Below are 22,258 nucleotides of genomic sequence, written 5' to 3' on the forward strand. Positions count from 1 at the left end.
CGGCCAATCACATGCATGGTCATTTTATACTGAATCAAAGAGTTTAATCTGAAAAATGATATAAATTCAATGGTTGTACGATTGACGCTCTTAGTGCAACACACTACAGTGGGAAGCGCTTATGTCCTCCACTCTGTTTCATGTGCCTGTCTGTGTACGATAAAACCTTTCTCACCTGGTTTTGGATTTACGACCGTTCCACACTGTTTAGCGCATTTGCTAAATGTCAACTTTCTTACTATTGTAGAGATATTTTTTGAAGTACTGATCAATTCATGGAAAATGGGCTAAAGTTCGAAATCTTTTTTTCATTTTTTTTATTATAAGCAATTGTGAGTGCTTTATATTTTTAAGTGTTTGATTACTGTATCGACTTCTTTCTATACTCATTTTGTTTCGGTATTATTTTCTCGTACCGTAATGCTTCTTTTTTATTGAAATACCATTGTCCTTCACCGTTTAGAGGTTTCTCTAAAAACATTTGCCACCGTGCCAATATCTCAGTGCCGTTCTGTCATTACCGAGCACTACAAACGCTACTGAAATATATTTATGGAAATTAAGGGAAATAAGCGAAAAGTATAACGATTTCCAGCCGTACCTGCCACATTACTAGATGTCTACAATGACTCCTGTCATCACTGACAGATTGACATTAGTCAAAAGTTCTATATGAAAATTAAAATTGTATATTAAAATACGGTTTCGGGTAAAACACCCGACCTCCGACTATATAGCCCAATGCTCTACCACTGCAAATCCATAGCATTCTTGGTCATCATGTTACAGTTTCCACGTAAAATGAAATCGGTGAGTAAATAAAATTTTTTGACGTCTCTGATGTGGTCATCAAAAAAGTCGCAAATCCACTTCTTGGATACCGAACTAAAGGGTTTAGTCGTTTTTCAAATGAAATCGGTGTATAAATAACTTAGTCAAAATACATGAAGATTCATTTAAAGAATACGTTTGGGTATGGGTTGATCATGTATAGGAGCGATTAGTGCTAATGCACTTGCGACTAAAAAAGACTATCTGGAAAATTTCTGTAGTAGCTGAACTCTTCTCCTGAACCCCATGTTGGAAGGGGGAGAATCACGTTCTGCCGGTTTTCATTTGATAAAGACAGACGAACAAAGCGCGGACAATAGCGCATTTTTTTCAGATTTGTTTGAAATGCACTAAAAACTAAATATGCCTTATATCACCTGTACCTGTACAATTATAATTTTGCAGTTTGCAACCTAATCATGCTATTGTAATACAGATGTCACCATATTCGTTCTGATGATTCAACCTTGGAAAACAACACAGAAAAAGTTATTATAAAATTAACGGTTTTTTGCGATACCTTATCGATATGTAGACGTGACTCCACCTTCAGTAAAATCTTGTCGGGGGCAACCACATCGCCTTTGTCGGTACCGGCTTCTGATCGATGTCCCGTTCCTCCGCAATTCGCATTTGAGTACATTTCGCTAAAAACCCTCCACAAAACAGTACTTAATTTTTGGGGGACTTCTCATAGCTCGAGCTTCTATTAGCGACATGAGAAAGAGATACCGCGATTCGAGGTTTAAGAAACTTTTGGGGGCCCAAAGTCGAGTATACCTCAAATAAACGCGCCTTGCTAAAGGTGGTTAATTTCGTCACTAGGAAAAAAAAACAAAATTCCGTTATGCAGAAGTTTTACAATCTTATAAATATATTTCCGACTACACAATTTTAAAATAATCCGACTAACACTGTACGAGAAGATAGGAAAATATTGAAAAATGACCACGTTAGTATAACAAGCTCAGGGATTGGCGCCCAGATGTTTCCGACTCCAAATCATGTAGCCCTAAAGTTGTTAAATTTTCGGCTTGCTAGCATACGTACACCTTACTCTTCAAGTAACCTCACAGAAAAAAAGTCCGGTGCCGCCAAATCACCCTAATCGCGCCACGGGAACTTACTCTGCAAAAACTTAATAGTAGCGACTGTGGTGTGGCAAGGTGCGCCGTCTTGTTGAAAATCGAAGTTCTCCAGACCATGTTTACGCATTTCCGGACAAACAAAGTGCGCCAACATCCAACGATAGCATGGTATGGTGGGGAATGACGTGTGGGTTCTCTGTTCTCCAAATTCTACAGTTTTGTTTATTTACCCCACCAAAGAGTGTAAAATGAGTTCGTCCGTCATTAAAATTCTGTCCCAAAAGTTAGGCTCGGCATCGATCATCTTTGTGATGGAGTTCGTATATTCAACGACGCAACGCGGCTTGTCCGTTTGCAACAATCGTTGGATAAGTTGCATTTTGTATGGAAAAAGATGGAGATCTTCCTTTATATTTCTTCTTAGAGTAGTGTAGTCAAGTTGTCGGAATTTTGTCCAAACTTCTGAAAAAATTATATACAAATGTTTTTTAGCGGGAAAGTACTTAAAATATGGTCTTAAATGACATACTAAAAGTCCCGTAGATTCTGGTAATGGCAAGTTGCAAAAAAATGGCCGCCATTTTGATTTTTTCAAATTAATGCCTGTATCTCAAAAACTATTAAGTTTACGGATAAATTTCAAAAGAAATTTATTTTTTTAAATGAAAAAATACATCGACTAATATAGTTTTGACACCCCTCTCTCAACTTATATTCAAATGCACAAAAAATATTAACAGTTATTAATAAAAAAAAAATCTGATTGTAGTATTTAGTTAATTACTTTAATGTCATAGCCGGAGTGGAAAAGGAATGTGATTGGATTTTATATATACGATCAGTGGTACCCACCTACATGCGTGCTTACAAAATTTCAACTATTTATACTAGTAGGTAGTTGAATTTCTTGAATATTCAATTTCACACCCCATTTCGCTTAGTCTAATAACAATAACACCGGCGATAACGCATACCTTGAGACCCTTCTATGTGTAAGTTGAATACAACCCTATAATTAAATCCTTCTATGCATTAAAAGTTGGAATCTCAACATTGATAACTGATAAGGGTGGTATTTGAAATCCTTTTGCATCAGTTAAACACTAACTGTAAAATGTGTTCAAAGGTCAAACATACTCCCCGCCTTAAAAGGGACAACTTTCAAAAGTAACAACCGAAATACACTTCACTGTTCTTTTATAGCAAGAGGACAGTGATGTTGGAGACTGTTCGACGAAGTGTCTTCACGGATTCCACTCCGGTGACAGTGACATCATCAGAACCAGGGTCAAGAAACTAACTCATTGTCGATAATTGTTTCTCTTTGTTAAGAACTAACGAGGCCAATTGGATTGGATGATTGTTAGTTCTCCCTCTGATCGATTCTGAAGTTCGGAGTTAAGGTTTTTAACCGGTGAAGACGGAACAATATTCGTAATAGAGTAATTTAAGGTTGTAAATATTTGTTGTATCTATAGAAAATAAACGGAGGTATAACTGTCTAGACGGAGTTTAATGTTTTTAACATCGTTAACTAAAACCCAATTAAGGGCAGTTTAATTTGAATCGCAAGATTAATGTGGATCATTATCTGCACCCACGGGGGGTTGTTACAGACGGATTACATTTGTTTTTCCTCATGAACTCACAGTAAGTTTTACTATACCGAGTGGTGACTTGAACAACGCACCATATCACATCAAGTGTATTTTTGCATTTTACAAAAAAGTTTTCTCTTGACTTTTCATCATAAACCTCATAATTTTTGAGATATTTGCAATAAAATGACAAAAACAAAATGGCGGCCGATTTTCGCAACTTGCCATAGTCCTTTTTGATGGGACTTTTACTATGTTGTTTAAGAAGTTATTCCTGGTACGTTTCCATTAAAAAATGCTTGTATATAATTTTTTCAACCTTGACGTCTAACTTTCCTACACTAGAGTGGGTTCCACTCACATTCAGTTCCTGAGAACGGCGGCGATACGACAAACTTCGATTTTCCGCAACACTCTCTTTAACCGCTTCAACAATTTCATTGGAACGTCGCGGACGCTGTCGAATGGGACGCTGGCGAGTAGTGACAGACCCTTATTCAAAGATTGACCAAATTATGAATTATCTTGCCGGCAGGCGCCGTATGTTTCCCATACTTCTTACGATAAGCACGCAATTTTCACAGTTGAAAGATTGTTTTCAATGTACAGCGCTACAATTTCAGCCCGTTGTTTCGGCATGAATTGATACATGACTAAAATAGCATAAGACGTTTCAGACACTTGCTCATCTGTCAAAATCGACCGAGACTAGGACCGAGATGTGGCGGAACTAGTCAATGTTAAAATAAGGAAGGTCTAGATGGCTCAATCTTTATTTGACAATAGATACATGAAAATACTTGCATATAATTCGTGGGGGACAAAAAGAGTAGGTACACTTAAATTTGAGGATGTACATGAACATTTTGCAGAAGAATAACCTCGTCTATAGCTGCATTTAGTCAATTCTTCGATTGCTTCATAAACTGCTGGCTTGGTACCCATATTTTTGAAGTGAAATTTAGGTACAGTTTTTCAATGATTTGTAAAAAAATAATCAACTCAAAAAAATGGGCAACTCAAAAATTATTGTTACAATTCCTTCTTCCAATGTCTTGCCTTGCAATTGTTTGTTGTAAGTCAACAACGCGGTCTATGAACTGGTATAATTAAAGATTCTGATGTAGAGGGTTACGGTAATTGGGGGGGGGGGATCGTCCCTTTTTTAGTCAAAAATATTTTATAATAGAGTTCTCTGTTGACTGAGCATCTTTTTGAGTAAAATACCCAGTGTTTTGGTGAAATCAAATCATCCTCAAAGGCATTGTTTGTCAGATGTAAAAATGTTAATCAACTTTGCGGTTTTATTTTAGTGGTTAGAACGGCGATAGAACAAAAGTTAATATACCTAATCGATAGAGAATTTACCTAGGTAACTAAACTAAATTTTGATTTATTTTAATTGAAATACAAAAACCTGCGCTCTGATGCCAATCTCAACTGCTTGGAGGTGTTTGAAATTACTTCTTTTTGCACCCTAAAATTCATTTGAAAGATTAACGCGCTGATGTGTAATAATTAATGCGCTGATATTCTGCTGATCACTGTACCATAAAACCGCAGATCTTGAGATATCAAGAAGATAATCGATTATCGTGCTCATTTTCTGTGCTTGAGGTAGGAAAAGGAACATAGCGCGAACGGAGCATTAGTGACTATTTGCGGTGAGATCGATTTGTGGAATTAGTAGGGCAGCTGAGTAGATCTAATCCTCTGTACATACCACCGTGATCCCCTTTTTACAGCGAAACTCCTCACCAAATAAATGTTACTTGTACCACTCGGCAAGAAAGAGAGTAGGTAATATTGAATTTATGAGACAAAATGGCAGAGATTGCGTAGTGAACTGTGCAGATTTAGACAGTTAATGAATAATTTTAGACACCCTTACAATTTATTTAGCAATGGGGTTAGGGCGAATCAATAACCTATACCATTCGATCGCCCCCTCTTAATTATCCATTCGGAAAGAAATTTTCGACGGCGTTAATTACACCTACAAACATTGCGGTACATTCTAACGCTCGTGTCGCTAATGTCTTAATTTAATCTGCGCCTCTTTAAAACGGTATTAATTGCTTCCGCGAAGATTTTGTACATCAGTTTGTGTGCAGGACGCATGAAAATTTAGATTAAATAAACTGATGCGGTGCGTTTGAAGATTTTTACGAAATTTTTGGTAAACGTTGGGATCACCGGGGGCGGTTATCTTTCTCTAGCAGCTTGTGGGAAACAATAATCGCATGTCAGGTTTGTAAGCTGTAAGCTATTAATCAACGGTAAAACATGAACTGTATAATATTTGTTTGCTTCATAACTTTGCAGGCGTATCCCTGGCGCGAATACTCGTGTACAATAGTGAAATAGTTGAAATAGCTTTCTCCAAGTTATGAGTTAAGCATTAAGCTGCTCCAACAATAAAGCTGCTTAAATTTTATTTGATTTTTCTTCAACTTCCTATTTTATTGTGTTATAACGATTTTTATGAGAGTCTAAACAAACTTTGACATCGCTAACGGAACATACCAGACTGTCTAAACGTGAAAAGAAAACGTCTTAAACAGCCATATAATAGGTATACCATAGACTAAAAAAATTAGTCCATGGGTATACTAAATACCGCTCGTGAAAAAACTCAAGGGAAATAAAACATTACATTACAAGGCTTCTAGTGGTACTAAACGTAATAAAAAGAACAATGCATTATTCATTAAACTTTGTTGTAATAAATCCGGGGTTGGTAACTCGTATGAAACAAGTTTCATCGATCCAGTCACATTTTCGAAATGGAAAGATGAAATGATAGCTTTCTCGCAAAAATAAACCAGAAAGCTAAGAAAGAGGTCTGATAAATAATTGTGATAAGAAATGTTGAATCAAAATTCTGTACCTCGCTTTCATTTTCGATAGATTCATCGCCCTTTGACATTTGATGACTTGTTGGAATTACATTTTACTCATTTACCAAAAAAAATTCCGAGACCCACTCATTGGAAAAGTGTCTCTTCAAACCTTCGCCCGATTTGTAAAGTGCGATTGGAAATCGGTTTTGCTATCATTAGAGCGGAGTTCAGTTCATCGCCATAATTTACGATATAATGACGCCCTTCTTTAAATAGTCACGTTTACAGTATATATCCGGCGTTGTTTAATGAACTAATAAACATTATTTCTTTGGCAATATGTACTAAATATCTGTAATTATGCAAGCTAACGAAAGATATGCTTTCGTGAATGGGTGCCATCCTTTTTTTATCGAATGCAAGTTTTGGTAGCACCTGGTGCAAGATAAATAAGTCATTAGTTATCACATCACTTAATGATGTTTGGTTTATAACATTTAATTTAAAATACTGTTTCTCATAAGCGCCTTATTGTTCTCTTAGTTTCATCTCACAAATACTCTTCTGACCTCTGTCGCATGTGAAGTTAGTCGCTCATTAGTTTTGGAGGGCCTCCCTAGAGATCCTGGTGAGTCTTAGAAAGAGAATGAAATCAATTTTAAGAATATGATGGGCCAACGTCATTCGGCTCTTCCCCATTGCGTCAAAAGTGAAAGACCCTTGCACCCATCTGTGCAGAATCGCGCCGCATACGTGCTATCCACATTAATGAAACAGTTCACATTTTACTTTCTCATTAAGGACCACCCTAAATACAATGGTTCTAAAATTCGTGTTTTCCAAACTATTGAGGGAGTCTCCAGAACTTATTACGTGCACTTTGAGCACACGCAACAAAATTAAATTCAGTTAAGCACTGTAAGTTCACGCAAAGTAGATGGGTCAGGGTGGTTAATTCGTCAGCTACTCAAAAATAAATAAGTAAACTTGGTATGCCGCCACTTACGGGTGTCGCTCACTAGAACGAAGCGCGCCGAAGTCGGAGCTAACAACATTCGAATCGTAACCGGTTACCTTTCCGAGCTCAGAAGGACGCTGTCTGCCAATAATCTGCAATCATATAAAACCTAAATACGAAAAGAGAGAGAGGTTCCTAAATACTGATAATAATATAATAGATTTATTATATAAGACGATAACGGGGTATTTTAACCATTGAGTAAAAAATGTTAATTCACAAGTGGCGTAGCTACGAGAGAATTAACTTTCACGAGATGGTTAGTTTCCCTTTATCGTCGTGTTTAATACAAAACTTTATTTTATAGCAGAAGCTTCTACCAACTCTGAATTTAATTTAGACGTAAAAAATAGCAAGCATAGGTTCTGTCGTCGCGGTCGTTTCCATGATAACAGCATTGTCATATGTTCTGCACGTCACCTTATATCGTGCTCCGCGTCCCATTTGAAATAAGAATGACAGTAATCATTAGAATGCGTAATCATCTGTTTCACTTTATCTATCCTTGCGGTTAAAGTGATCACAGTTAAAGAGCGACTTATCCTACTCATTTAAATCTATTAAAATGTTAATTTAACATCTGCTATAAAATAAATACCTTTAAAGGTACTTGAATGGTTTTTGCAAGCTGGTAGGGCGGCTTTAAAACCCTCTTTACGTCTCACAAAGTTTTTTAAATGCTCAACTCTTAAATCAAAGTAAGAATGTCAAGGATTTTAAAGACTATTTGAATCCATTTGTGGTGGTCCTACGCTCTTGATGCCTGAAATTATTGAAGGCGCTTCAAGGAGTTTTAAAGGCTGGTTAATAATTTTGGCCCAGTCAATCTACTACTAAATCGTCGTCAAATAAAAATAATTAACTTAGTTTTGAAATTTGACCAAAATGTTCTTTGGACATTCCTCTTCATATCCAACAACCCCCTATGTAGGAGATACACAACATGCCTCCATTTTGTTTTTTCAATTTTTCTTCAATATCTCGAAAACTATCAACTTTTTCATAACCACTTATATTTACAAAATGAAAGCTCAATAAATTTCCTACAGTTTTTTCTAGCATTAACCATTTGGGAGATATATGTAATGTATAGATGTATAAGTATAGTGTATAACCAGAACGTCCAGGAAGTCTAGTTTCCCCACCATGACGCTTTTCCCCTCCTAAAGTCGTGTAGAGTAAGAGGGTTTACCATCTGATCCAGTTCTAGATGGGGAGCCCTTTGGATCCAAAGGGATAGGGGTGGAAAGAGGAGTCGTCAGCGCTGCAACCGATGTGTTTCCAGAGGATGCATTTAAAGCTTCAGAGGCCACATATAGAGCACTTAAAGAAGTGCCACTACCTGGCCAATCGCACCAACCCAAAAATGTTAATAACTCTCCACAACCAGACCCTTCTAGTGCCAGAACTCGATCCCCTTCATTTCTTGACATGACAACCAAACAATCTTCTACTGTTTCCAGTGGGATAGAAAACTTATACCATTCACCCAGTGATGTTATACCTCTACCTAAAGCAAAGGAAGAAAGAGCCCCGAAAAGAAAAGCAAAAAGGGGAAAAACCATGGTACTCTCTACAACTATCAAGAACTAAACGCAACAGTGGATAAATCTCAAATAACAAATTCAAAGAAGAAACAAGTTAAACGCGATTTACCGAAAAACATACAAATAACGATAGATTAAAGCTCATCGGAAAGTTCAGTTAATTTAGAGTTTGAAGATTATTCAAACGATTCTAGCGATAGTTAATTCGAATTTTGCCCTCAGCAGAAGAAATTCAATCTTGAAGAAGTTGACACTAAAATCCTGAAGCCAGGTGATTTTTTATTAACAGAATTGATATCTGACAAGATGACAAAAAAGAAATTCGTTGCTCAAATAACAAGCATTCAAGAGGCCACACAACCTAAAATTTGTGTGTCATTTTTGCGACAATATCGGCAAACCGTGAACATGTATGTCTTTTCTGACGTGAAAGATTTAAGTGAAGTGTTAGAAAAAGAAATTTTGGGAAAACCTAAAGCCGAGTCTTTAAGATATCAAAAAATAAAGATCGAATTAGGTACTATAATTTTATATGGTTCCGTAAGAGAAACAATAAATCCCAATTCTTTGAATTGCTTAAGATGGAATCCCGAAAACTTTTTTTGAGTTTAACAAATTTGAAATTCCCAGATTATTTGCTTTCCTAGATTTTGAAATGCTAAAGCGCCGATTTTAGATTTGCCCCATTACATCTAGTTTCTCTGTCCGGCTGCGTGTCCGTGACAGTGTTTAAGATGTGGTGCTTTTTGCATTCCGTTAAATATCTGAGCCAAGGAGAACGTTGACGTAATTCTCAATTCTTCAACCTCAACACAAATCCACCCAATTATTATTTTCCAAATTAAATATTAAAGTAGGTATCTTAGGGTTTCGAGGAGCGTCTTATGCAAGACGTAAGGGTGCAAGTGATTTGCAAAAAGCAAAACGAATTTTCGTTTTAAGCTAAGGCAGGTACCATACTTTTAATGCGGTGCAAATTTGGCTAGTTTTATTTTATTTATTTTATTTTTTATTTTGCCTTTATTTTTGAGTGGGCGGGGTTTCAGCCAAGGCTGCTCTATCAGCCCAACCCACTATACATTTAGAAATATCCATCCCCGAACCCGGATTCGAACCAGGGACCCTTAGCACCATAGTTCAGCTTTAACTGAACTGCGCCACACGGGCCGGCATGAATTTTGATTTCAGTTCCCTAGTTGTAAAAGATATTAATCAATTTTTTTATTTCTTACTTCAACTATTTCTTTATTGTTTTTTTGGAATGTCTAATATTTTTTTATTTTTCTTCACATTTTCTATCTTTGTAAAATTGGCTGTTACTGTAATTCTAGTTGGAAGTGATTAAGTAATTGAATATTTGTTTCAGGCGAGCAATTGCGACAAACGACTGCGTTGTAAGGTAAGATTTTGAATTTCTTTAGTTGAGGAGTAATCAGAAGATAAAGTACACTTTTATCGTTGTCACACACTGGTACATTAGGCTTACGTTTGTAAAATTTGTAGTCGACTTTTCATGCTCAAGAAACCTCCAAGAACGTTCTTCGAATTTCTTCAGCCTTTTTAGTTTCCTACATACCGCACTTTCAATACATCCTCTAACGGGCTGTGTAATAAACGCTTGCATCAACCATTGGCCCGTTATGACCACTATCAGCTAGCGCAATATGTAGTGTCTCCCCCTAGTAGTCAGCAAAACCATGGAAGTTGCACGGCATCGTGGTGCAGCTAGCATTGGCATAAAACCCTTCCTTCTCCAAGCCCAGGGCAATGTTTAAGCCAAGGGTTTATTTGAACATAGTCAATGACGCTAGAAATTGATAAATAAATTCAGAATGGACCTTGAAATAATAATTTCAAAAAGTCTGCAAGCGCACTGTGCAATTATAAATTTCTGTGTAGAGGTGCCACGTGGAGGAGTTTATTCTGAATCGTTTCTCTTTCTAACGCTAAAACTGCAACCGTTTTCGATCGTCTTGCAAATTCTAGCCTCATGAAAAACTGTCATGAGCAAGGCAGTGATTTTATGCAAATGCATGTTTTAAATTAATAATATGCCATGTGTGTGCTTTTGGATCTGGGCTGATCAACTTGAATAGAGTTCAAATAATCCAATTAATATTTGCATATTTTGCATATTTCAGTGCCCTTGTGCATAAAATATTATCAAGAGCATATTCAAGCATTTTTGATCCCTGTGTAGTTATTTCTAAAGCATTTTTGTCTCTGGCCTATTATAAAATTGCAAAGCAAGAAACTTTTGCGCTTTCCTGTTCATAAGTCGACGCCACGGGTTTTGTGCATCTTAGTGAGTCATAAAGTTTTTCTTTGGAGTTTTACGAAGCAGTACCTACTTGGTAGCATTTTCCTTCTCGTTGGTATCAAAGGGTAGTGTAAGTTGAAATTAATTAGTTTTTAGTTATATTTTGTGCATTATTTTTTTTTGAAAATTATACTATGAAGTTGTTGCAACCTGTTGTTTTAAATACCAAAATTTGTGGAAAAATTGTGCATTTTAAAAGAACATGATGCATATTTGGTGCATAATTATCACTATTTTTGTGCATATATATGCGCATATTTCTACATGTTGAAGTGCATATTATTCCTTGCCTTGGTCATGAGCATAATATCACAATACGTATAATATTAACGTGTTCGACCCCGAAATTTTCTACCTTTTTATTAACATAATAAAAATGATTAGGAATATAAAATCGTCCAAAATCATTTTTCATAGAACGAAGTAGGACCTCTTGAAAAGAGTCGCTGTCACACGCCGTTCGAGGGTTTATAATGGGGTTGGGACATAATGGAGAAAATGATTCGTAAAGGAATCTACATAATATTGTTTTTCCTTAGTAAAAACGGCATAAGAGCTCCAATAACGACTTCTGGAAGTACTTTTCAAACAGATAATGGCCTTTAAGTGCATCATTAACAAGAATCGCCGAGTTCATTGTCAAAATGATGGTTTAAAAAATTAATTCCATTTCTAATACTCCGAAGTTCACTTTCAAGCAGCGCATAAAGTTAATTTTGTTCGCTTGAATTGTAAGTGATCCATTATTTGTGTTATAAATAACACGGGGTTACAATGTTTAATTGTAGATAAATAAGGATTAAGCTCTGCAAACTTCGAATAGCATTTGGAAATTGCTTTGCAGTCCATTTATTCACCGGTGAATATCATTTTAGTAACTATAGGAGATTATCGTCAACAAAGCATTCAAGAATGTTGGCTTTCATTTCAGTCGAAGAAGGTTGTTACGTGTCCATCGGAAACAGGCCACGAAATAGTAACTACTTATGTCGAAAATAGTAATAATAAACAAATCGGTACGTGGAACTTGAGGTCCTATAACAAAATTCAAATGAAAAAAAATGTCTTAAGACAAGGGAACCCTCGTCAAGAAAATTAAGAATAAAAAATGTTGTGTGAAGGCGAAAAATACATCTTTAGAGTCCAATAAACGGAACCCTCTTCTACCACATCAAAACGTATGCATACAATACTGATTGAAAAATTGAAGTTGAGGTATGCAAACGTTCCAGCGAAAATTCAATCATTTTGGATGCTGATACTAAATAAAAGACATGACAGAAAATGTTGTCACATATCGATGAAAACCAAAACAATAAACCTCGTCGATGTCCGTCCCCCACAACTAAATGCCGGCCCTTGTTGCGCAGTTGAGTTGAAGCTCGACTGCGGTACTAAGGCTCCCTGGTTCGAATCCGGGTGCGGGCATTTGTAAATGTATAGTGAGTTGGGTTCGTAGAGCAGCCTTGACTGAAACCTCGCACAATCAAAAATGACAACCAAAAATCAATAAATAAATTGTACGCACAAGAAGAGACAAGGAAGAAATTCATTCGAACAAAATTTCTTCGACTCAACTTTCTGAATAATAAGCGTCATAAGTACTCATAACATGCTCGTTACACTATCAAAGGAGATGTGCGTGAATGTTAAATTGGAATTAATAAAACAATTGAGCACTACTAAGTAAGTACCATGGTGTATACAGGGTCATTCTTGACGAGCGTCAGTTAGAAAGATATGGGAAACCTTTGAAAATTAAGCTGAACTGATAAGTCCTTTAAAGGTTTTGGCACATGATGAATTGAACTAAAATATTTTCAAAATGGCGCCACTTCCGGAAATACCGGAAGTAGCCATCAACTTGGTTATTTTAAATAGGGACCCCCTACTTTTTTCTACATTTTCGGATTCTACGTCGAATTTGGAGTACAACGATACCCCATAGTTAACTCTTTGCTCCAAGGGCTTCGCCGATATTCAAGTTTTTGTGTCAAAAATTGAATTTGCAGGGTTAACTTTAAAAATTTATTATTCGAAAACGGTGAGAGGTATTGCAAAACAGTTTTCAATGCTTTATTAAGGAAAGATCAAATTTTCTTATGGTATGCGTAACCGTCTAAAAAAGTGAGACTACGTCACTTTTTCAAAGCTCTCAACTTTTAAACTTTTAAATATCCGTAACTCCATTTTTCAAATGGCAACCCCCATTTTGTTCTTCACCCTTGTTTTCCTTTTTCCCAGACCTTTAATTTGATACAAAATGTCAAAAGCTGCTTCAAACGGTTTCCGAGATATTCCATGTTTTAGTTACTTCTTGTGGAAAGTTGATAAAAAAATTAAATCGCTTGATGTTATTCTTTTGTTTTTATTATGATAATGTTTAAACGTCAAATTTTCGCTGCTTTTCCTGTCAGCTATTCGATTACATTCACCGTGTATTAATATTAAATTCAAAAAATCTTCATTAGTGTAACCCAAACGAGCCATTATTGACGAGAAGTATAAGTTCAAGCAACAAAAATTTGACGTTTAAACATTATCATAATAAAAACAAAAGATAACATCAAGCGACTTAATTTTTTTATCAACTTTCCACAAGAAGTAACTAAAGCATGAAATATCTCGGAAACCGTGTGAAGCAGCTTTTGATATTTTGCATCAAATTAAAGGTCTGGGAAAAAGGAAAACAAGGGTGAAGAACAAAATGGGGGGTGCCATTTGAAAAAATGGAGTTACGGATATTTAAAAGTTTAAAAGTTAAGAGCTTTGAAAAAGTGACGTAGTCTCACTTTTTTAGACTCTTACGCATACCATAAGAAAATTCGATCTTTCCTTAATAAAGCATTGAGAACTATTTTGCAATATCTCTCACCGTTTTCGAATAATAAATTTTTAAAGTTATCCCTGCAAATTCAATTTTTGACACAAAAACTTGAATATCGGCGAAGCCCTTGGGGCAAAGAGTCAACTATCGGGGTATCGTTGTACTCAAAATTCGACGTAGAATCCGAAAATGTAGAAAAAATAGGGGGTCCCTATTTAAAATAACAAAGTTGATGGCTACTTCCGGTATTTCCGGAAGTGGCGCCATTTTGAAAATATTTTAGTTCATTCATCATGTGCCAAAACCTTTAAAGGACTTATCAGTTCAGCTTAATTTTCAAAGGTTTTCCATATCTTTCTAACTGACGCTCGTCAAGAATGACCCTGTATGTATAATAAAGACTATACACCACAGTATCTGCGACTTTTCCTTCACTTACCGACCACATGATGCGGCACCGTTGTCTCTTGGACATGAACGAAACTTGTAACTTTGTACACATATAGGAAAACATAAACCTTTCCAATATTAAAAAGGCAAGGTTGCCTCAATCGCTGTATCGCTGTAAGAGACAGGCAAGTATTAAAATCGCCACATAATAGCCACATTGTCATACAACTGCTAAAATCTAGTTGACAATTGCTCCATTCATTAATAGTATATTATTCAACGCGCATATAATGATAGTTGTTAATCAGGCCGATGTAGTGTACGATACGACCTGTAGGCGAGTGTCATAATCTTCATCCAAGTAACAGCTATTATATGCGAGTAGAATACTATACTTACTTTATTTAATTACAAGGGTAGAGAAAGTGAAACAAATGATTGCGCATTCTAATGACATTTATCATTCTTATTAAAAATGAGACACGGAACACGAAATAAAATGAAGTTCAGAACTGTTCCAATAGACCAAGCTTGCTATTTTTGACGTCATAAATTCAGAATTTTCGGAAGTTTTACATTGATATGTATATGATTTCTCCGGTAAAATAAAGTTTTGTGTTATACACGACAATAAAGGGAAACTATAACCATCCAGTAGGGATGTAGTATGGCCCATTATTTACTGGTATCATTGTTATGCAGTAACTTGATGTATTATACACAACAGTCGTGGGAAATTTTTAGAGCATTAAGAGCATTTACGAGCCTTCAAATTTCTGTAAGACCATTCACCCAAGAGTTTCTCAACGGCGTTCGTGCCCCTTTGCTGGTCTCTGATAAGGCTTTAATAGCTTTTGAGTTTTTAAAGGTTTGTAGCGATCAGTTTCTAACAACTCTAAAATTTCCAAGAGTATAAAATAGTCTCTCGCAGGCTCTAGGTCTTGTAAAAATCTCCAAAGGATTTTATGAACCTACGAGGGGCTCCAAGGATTTCCTAAAGCCTTTTAAAGTGTTTGAACGTCTTTAAGAGCCTTGTGTTTAAAACCTTTAAGAGCTACTAGGAACCCTTAAAAGTCTTTTTATGTGTCCTTTAGATACCTTGAAGAGGCTTTAAGGATCTCCAACAGTATTCAAGAGCTTCTTAGAGCCCTAAAAGTCTTCAAATGTCTTCCAGAAGCGTTTAGAATCTTTGAAATATTATTTGTTTAAAAGCTGAGCTTTTGCGAGTGATGTTTGAAATCCTCCAAATACATTTAGTTATATTTCAATGCCAGAACACAATAGTTAATGTTAAAGTACAATTGTGACCAACTCTTGTGCATATAAAGCGCATTTTGAGACTTTTCATTGGAATACCATGTAGAATAATACGAGTTTCTAGCCCCCCCCCCCCTTTTTCCAAAAGGCAAGGAATTATAACCAATTACGATAATAGGTCGTGGAGGAAACCCATAATTGGTAGAAGTAGATTCCTTTCGTTGAGATCTTTCCCCCCCCCTACTCCGCCCCATTTTCAAAAGTTTTATATGGCACCACTAGAGATTGGTTGTTTCATGTAAAAGTTATACACGTTTTACTTCAGAAACAGCATTTTGGGAAATAATGGAGGTGGGCTCCCTTAAGCCCACAAAATTTGAAGTCCGTCTGGCACGCCTTCAAGATATAAAGGTACCTATTGCGAAACATTCCAGGCCTCTAGGAGATTTCCCCCTAAAAATAGAATGGTTAAAAACCGTAGAAAGACGGAAGGGCAAAACGCAAACACTGGCACATTTTTTTTCTAATTCTTAAAAAGTGCGCTAAAAATACTAGAAGAAATAAATTAATTTATGGTAGGAACCGATTGAATTGAATCTTAAAAGGAAAGTAATAAGATCCAGAAATGAGAAAACGCAAAGACGAAGGGAGATACAGTTATGAACAAGAAACGGTGGAGCTGGATAGAGGGAGACTAGAGGCACAAGGAGAAGAAGAGGAGGAGTGGAATAATATAAGTGAGAGTATGGAAAAATAAATGACTGAAAGGGAGGGGAGAGAAAAAAGAGGAGTGGTGGAACAGGGAGTGCACAGAACTACAAAAGAGAGAAATAGAAATGGCGGAGAAAGAACAAACAGGAGAAATAAAGGAAAAAGAGGTGAGAGATAAAAAAGTGCAAACGAGAATGTAAAGAAAAAAAGATGGAGAAATAGAAAGAATGCAAAGAGCAAATCGGGGAAATAAAAACAGAGAAGTATTTTTTGAAGGTAATAAACAGAGGACAAGATGGAGGGAAATGCAATTAAAGTAATATGATCAAGGTACTACAATGAAAGTAGAATGAGGAGGCCGAGGAGGAGGCTATGGAAGAGGTAGGAAGAGAGGAGGCCGAAGGAGATGTGGTAAGAGAGGAGCTCAGGCAGCAACTAAAAAGGCTGCAGTTGAAAGCGACAGGGAGAGACGAGAAATGAAGCTTGGATTTTCGCAACAGATATGGTCAAGGAAAGGATAAGGAATCTAGTAAACAAAGTATGGAAAGCAGGGAGTTTGCCCGAATAATGGAAGGTAAGTATAGTGCCGATTTTCAAAGACTATATGGAAAATTATAGGGGAATCACGATAATGACGAAGGCGTATAGAATCTGTGCAATGGTAATGAAGGAAAAATGAGAAAGAAATACAGAGGGGAACGATCGACTGTATCTATGTATATATTATACAGATTGATGGCAAAGCTATTGTAATTGCCGAGATCTCAGTCGGATAGCCAGTCAGCCATACAAAAATGCGCTAAAAAGTGACCAGAATTTTGTTTTGTTTAGCCAACTAAAAATACTGAGGGGCGTTAGTAGTGTTGCATAACTGCCAGTAATCCATTAATAAAAATTGAGGCGCTTTTATAGTTATTAATGAATAATCGTTTATGAACGTCATAATGAAACGCGTGTAACGTTAAATTCACGAGGCGTAGTCGAGTGTTTTTAGTTACACAAGTTTCATTAATAACGTTCATATAGAATGTGTATCATTCAAAATTTAATCTACGACGGCTCAAATAGATTTCATTCGCATTTTTGTGTTATCTAAACGTTTTCGTAAATTATAATTCAAAATTATCAAGTGTCCATACTAGTGGATGTCATGGTAATCACGTTTGTCAAATTTGACGTTTGCTGCTAAATACTAAATCTGTCATAATGATATCGTCGTGCATTAATTAATTTACTAACAGTGCGTGTGATTGATTTTATCATTTTTTTTGTCTATGTGCTTAACATTGAATTTATCGGTGTCGTAACCCGCTTCATATTGCTACAAACGTTTTTATGTATCAACGGGCTTAGCTCAGTTAATTTCTGTACCCATCCAACTATCGTAAACCGATGGTCGCTGGTTCAAATCTGAGTTCCAGAACCTACATCCAGTATTTGCCGCATGCAGAGTAACAAACTACCATTATTCTGCTCACTGCTTACTGGTATAGAAACCGTCGTGTCTAATCCTTCCGATCATTAGCCTTCAATCTATGATTGGTGTGGGAACAGCACGATACAACTTTTTTGTACTTATTTAAACTAATGTGTGTAATTGGTGGTGATGAACTTGCGCTATTTCTTAGAGACGCTCTCGTCAAGCGATTCATTACATGTTAAATACCGCAGTATAAATACCCAAATGACATCAGACGACCGCAGTTATTGGTGGCAAACGAATTAATTCTAATAAAAAACGATACCGGTCGTTGCTATTTTTGTTTTTGTGATTTATTATACACTGCAATTTTTAATAACAGCGGAATTTATGAATCATTTACTACTGCTGGTTTTATGTTATTCAAGTTTTTAGACACTACGTTACTCATAACGTATTGGTCCTTTTTTTAACTGATCTAATTGAGGCTTTTTCATTTGCGTGTATCATCCATAACAAGGAAGGTTTTTATACCGAGCGGTTCATATGTATGGAATAATTTCATTTTCAGCGGTCGATTTTTATTTTTAATTTGACAATTTATAGTATGAAAATTTACATTACCCCCCTCAACTTCTATGAATCCTCGAAAATTTTAAAATAAAAGAGGGTCTGATGGCATATTCTTTAAAAGGGATTTCATACCTCCACTCATACAATATACAGTCTAAGGGATCCGTTAACTTAGGCTCCACCAATTTATATTTCGGGCTTCTTGAAAATATTTAAAAAATCCTTCCTAGAAAATTGTCTAAAGCCGGGTAATTTCAACAATCTTTCTACGGAATTTTGATCTTTTACGCAACTCCCCTCTAAGGCAGTACATTACAACCACTTATCTCCTAGTCAGAAAGCAATACCTTTTTTTTAAGGACATGTTAATTTCTTTGTACTTCAAATGTCGATTACAACCCCTTATCCCATCGGTCACTGAATGGAGATTTTACAGTAAGTAGATTGGGTAATACCTTTTTTGCCTGCTTTTTTGTGAGTGCACGATGTAATTTTTGCACTTCAACGCCTCACTCCTCGGCCAATTGATGGCGATTATATTGTATGTAAATGGGGCGATGATCATTCGTTTGAATCTAGCATGAAAGTGATAACTTTTTTCTAAAGAGCTAATTTCTTTGTACTTTAAGGGTTGATTTCAACCCCTCTGCGGTCTGCCAATGGATGGCGACTTTATCGTAAGTAGATGGGGTGATTACCTGGCTCTCGGTCCGAGGCTAGTTAAAAAGTGATATCCTTTTTTAAGATGAAATTAATTTTTTTATACTTTAAGAATTGATTACCAGCCCTCATCTCATCGACTAGTGGATGGCGATTTTATTGAAGTGGATGGGGTGATTAAATATCGAGTTTAGTCAGAAAGTGATAATTTTTTTAAGGGCATGTTATATGAATTCTTTGTACAGGGTGGCCTATTAATAAACATTTTTTCCTAAAATATACCTACCCAACAAGCATGCATCGCAATCTTGTATATGAATTTTGCATCAGTTTGATCCAGTAAATATTGCTCTTAGTTCATAAAATATGAGCGGGGGGGGGGGGGGGGGGGGGGTACGTAGAACATTTCATTACGGAATTATTGATCTTATTGGAAAGATTTCTCTTCGTGTAATTAGATTTGACATTAATAGAGTCGTTTTAGTAAATGTGATGAGTGATAGAGGGCGCGGTATGACATGAATATACCCTAAACTTTGCATGTTTGAATTCATAGCATATTTATGACTGAAATTGAAGCTGCTGTTCTCTCTACTGTATCGAATCTGATGGCAGATACAGTTTGAACATTTACGTTAGTTCTAATTATTGTTTCTTTTATTATTTAATTGGAAGTTTGATTTACAGTTTGATTAATTTATTTGTTGTTCGCAAAGTTTAAAATAACTTATAGTCAGTGTTCATTTTGAACTTCCACGGTCTCATTCACTGTGACGTAATTATCGCTTGTTATTCGTTCTTTTGTTTCAAAGTCATCTTGGATGAATATAAATATTGCGTATTAAATTTGTGAATGTGCGTATTTTCAGCATATCTCTGCTTAGATAACAGATATCAAAATTTTTACAGCTTTAGGTACACTTTTACAGTTATTTTCACTGTTTCATCTTAGTTGATAATATCATATAGGTACTTAACAATTATATCATTCCATCTGAAATTTTCAAGAAACCCAGTCAAGTTTATGTGGACGTCAAACCGCGCCCTCTACCACTCATCACATTTACTAGAAAGACTTTATTAATATGAAATCGGATTGCACCAATGTGTCTTTCCAATAAGGCCAATTATGTGAAAATCGGTTAACCTAAACCGACCTAAACCTAAGTTACACTCAATTCCTTAAGGACATGTTCCTTTACCCCCACCCCCCATCTTTTTATGAAGTATAGCTAGAGCAATATTTGTTGCAATAAAATGATTCAACATTCATACAAGATTGCGCTGCATTTACTTTTTATGCATGTTTGTTGGGTATATTTTAGAACATCATTTTTCTGCTTAAACATGAATATTACGCCCCCTTGCGACAAACGGAAAAATTTAAAAATAATTTCTAGCGATTTCTCTTGGCAGTTTTTATTAACAAAATCTTTTCCACTAAGCTGTGCAATTAAACGTTACATAGATATGACCTTTGACCTATATTAATAGGGTACCCTGTACAGTGTACATTATACTTAATTGGCGGATACAACCCCTTATCCCATCGGTCACTGGATGGAGATTTTAGTTTTACAGTAAGTAGATGGGTTACCAGTCGTTTGGGTCTAGTCATAAAGTGATATCTTTTTCTGAAATTATGAGATTAATTTATTTTAACTTGAGGTGTTGACCCGGAACTCCTCACCTTTGCGGCCAGTTAATGAAGATTTTATTGACCGATTACCAATTGTTTCAGTCTAGTCAGAAAGAGGGTATAAAATTAATTTCTTGTATTGTCGTTTATAGACGTTTAATCCTATTCGAAATGGAAGTACGCACAAAAATTCACGCTTTTCGACACATGCCGTTATTTATTTTGCTATAAATGCTTTACACAGAAAGAGCTCGAATGATTTAGATGCTTTTTTGTATCAGAAACCCACCCCCCCTTGAAACGCCCTTTGAATTTTCAACTTAGCATCACATTTACATAAACACTCGCAGATTGTAAAATTTGGGTATTGTAGTTTATTAAAACCATTCGTTACTTGACTTGACGGTTTGCAATTAATGGCGGTATTAATTCAACCCTCTCCCGGCAAGTAAATTACGCGATCTTTCTTTCATTTTTAGGCGTACGAAGTATTTTTTTCTTCTCGCGCGTTTGGATGCGACTTACAACGGTTAATAATAAACCAAGTAATTACTTCGGCTGATTTTGTGTTCCGGGTATATATAAATTGGTGTTTTGTTAAACAATTATATTGTTTATTTTGTAACGTCAATCATGATGTATTTCTGTTTCGATTATGTGAACGTAAAAGTGTGTCACGACATCGGCCGATCGCCAATGTTTAGAAACGTGTTTCATCAAATAAAATGACGTGACCGTACGGACGAGTGGTTAGAATGGTTGAATCCTGATTTGATATCTGAGGTTCGAACCCCACTGTGGGAATTTTAAAAATAAAAAATTGTACCAGTGCTTCGCATACAGTATGCTCTATTAGTAATTCTGTTCAGTGTGCACTGGAAGATAAAATCTTGTCTTTATCCTACTTATCATGTGGACGCAATTGCGTGGTGAGTGTGGAAGGACTCGATACATTTTGCATACAGCTTTTGTGAAAGATGGGTTTTAATTTGAGAGACTCTAGGGTAGTTACTTGAGTTTTACTGTACTTTATTCTTTGTAGATTATATACCCTCGTAAAAATATTTGCATTTTTTCTGTACACGCGCTGTTTTACCTTTAAATTTTATCTAAAAATCACGAGAACGCGAATTGAAATCTGCGTGTTACACATCTTTTGGGGATTCTGAAAACCAATTAAATTGTCTAATGCAGTTCTTTAATTTCGTTACAGAAGAGAATGTGAGTTCGGGGATACAAATGTTTCGGAGCAAAGCTATTTGTGATTATACTACATTTTGAAAAAAAGTATCTATCCATTTAATTTTTTGTACATATTCTCTCTAAATAGGTAAATACGTTAAGGTGTTTTTATAGATTCTTTTTCTTTTATGCAAATTTCATTATTCCTCGAGATTTTCGTGCTCTGAGTTCTTTAAACTTGTAACGAATTTTATAAATTTCCTTTCTCTATTCAATACTTGAGGACTTTTCAGTACTTAATTTTTACAACCCTCAAATTAGTTGTTATGGCTACAAAGATAACTTTTTACTGCA

The 22,258-nt window shown here is 35.9% G+C and overlaps 1 long non-coding RNA gene across 1 annotated transcript in view; it reads left to right on the forward strand.

The window, feature by feature from the left end:
* LOC116159535 overlaps positions 1–10,329 on the forward strand; it is a 95,088-nt gene extending 84,759 nt beyond the window's left edge. Inside the window, exon 4 of the long non-coding RNA XR_004143003.1 lies at positions 10,292–10,329. This is a non-coding gene — a long non-coding RNA (uncharacterized LOC116159535). The remainder of the gene's footprint in view (positions 1–10,291) is intronic.
* The last annotated feature ends 11,929 nt before the right edge of the window (positions 10,330–22,258 follow it).

Source organism: Photinus pyralis, unplaced genomic scaffold (genome assembly GCF_008802855.1).
Source record: "Photinus pyralis isolate 1611_PpyrPB1 unplaced genomic scaffold, Ppyr1.3 Ppyr1.4_LG1, whole genome shotgun sequence".
NCBI lineage: Eukaryota > Metazoa > Arthropoda > Insecta > Coleoptera > Lampyridae > Photinus > Photinus pyralis.